The sequence below is a fragment of the Mixophyes fleayi genome, chromosome 2 (assembly GCF_038048845.1).
Source record: "Mixophyes fleayi isolate aMixFle1 chromosome 2, aMixFle1.hap1, whole genome shotgun sequence".
In the NCBI taxonomy this organism is placed as follows: domain Eukaryota; kingdom Metazoa; phylum Chordata; class Amphibia; order Anura; family Limnodynastidae; genus Mixophyes; species Mixophyes fleayi.
In genome coordinates this window covers 273,014,531-273,015,915 of record NC_134403.1, presented here as the reverse complement: position 1 = coordinate 273,015,915, position 1,385 = coordinate 273,014,531, and the positions used below count along the sequence as shown (strand labels likewise).

The window sequence follows — 1,385 nt, the reverse complement described above, 5'->3', positions numbered from 1 at the left end:
TTAACTAAATCAATACATGCTATATATGAAAATGGTTTCTGGTTTCTATGTATGTGTTTTTCCCTGGGTATTAATAATTTCTAGCAATACTTCTTTCTCATACTGCACAGTACAGACTGTATTGGAAATGTAACCTAATACTACAGATGTTCTACAGTTGATGTGGCATTTACATATGTATTTGGGAACTGCTGTATACATCTGGCTCGTTGGTCTAGGGGTATGATTCTCGCTTAGGGTGCGAGAGGTCCCGGGTTCAAATCCCGGACGAGCCCAATTTTATTGCTTTATTATCTGTTGTAAAAGATGGAATTTATGAAGCACCCACAGGGTCTGATTCATTTTGGAACACATAGTGAACGGAACTTGAGTGTAAAAAAATCTGTCTGCATTCAAGTACAAGTGAATCTAAAATATGTTTTCATTTGAATATGGGTATAAGTATGCTCTGCTTATACTTAACTTGCCGTATGCAGACAGAACAGACTGCAGGATATGGTATGCCCCTCCAATTTTTTTTTTAAATAAATTAACAATTCTTAACACCTTTTTCAGCCTTTCAGCATGTCTTTTTTTTTTTGCAGAGATTCAAAATCTTTTCTGGGGTCCATAGCACTTCCAGGTGACTAAATAATCGATTTGGCCCTGTACCCTTTTTGAGTCCAAAATTCTTTCTACAATGAATTCTAGGTGCCCGATGATATCCACTGGAGGAGATTTAGCAGAGAGACTAGACCCAAAGTGCTTAGAAAGAACAACAGGCTTAAACACAGTGAAAAGGTGTTGGGAATTTTTAACGATCTAGGAAGGTCCTATCTGAAGGAACAGGGTTCACTTCCTTAATGATCTTGAATTGACTAATGTCTCTGGATCCAAATTTCTTAGAAGGTTGCCAAAGTTTGATATTACAAGTGGACAGCCAGACCCTACCACACACTTTAAAACTACATGTCCTATGGTGCTGATCTGAAAAAAACTTTGAGTGCAAGGAGGCATGTAGTAAGGCAGAATGGACTTTCTTCAGGCAGAGTAGTTGGTGTGAGATGAGACAAAGAGTTAGCTCTAGGATGCTGGACAAGAACACAGAAGAATGGAGAAGTGTTGGAAGAGGAAGGCCGACATTGTTGTATGCAAGTCCAGCCCATGGTAGATATTTGACCTAATCATTACGACATTTAGAAATATAACACCGGAAATATTGTTTCAGTGATTAGTTCACTCTTTTGGTCTGGCCATTAGATTGGTGGTGATAAGCAGAGGAGTGACTGATACCCAGATGAGAGCAAAAGAAATTTCAGAACTTGGCATCAAATTGAGACACTCTGTCTGAGATATATAAATATTGAAGGGCAGTCCATGGAGTCTGAATATATGTTAAATGAAAA

At 38.3% G+C, this 1,385-nt stretch overlaps 1 non-coding gene across 1 annotated transcript; it reads left to right on the top strand.

The window, feature by feature from the left end:
* Positions 1-203: 203 nt before the first annotated feature.
* TRNAP-AGG (transfer RNA proline (anticodon AGG)) lies at positions 204-275 on the top strand. Its single transcript has one exon. It is a non-coding gene; the product is annotated as a tRNA-Pro (tRNA).
* Positions 276-1,385: the final 1,110 nt, after the last annotated feature.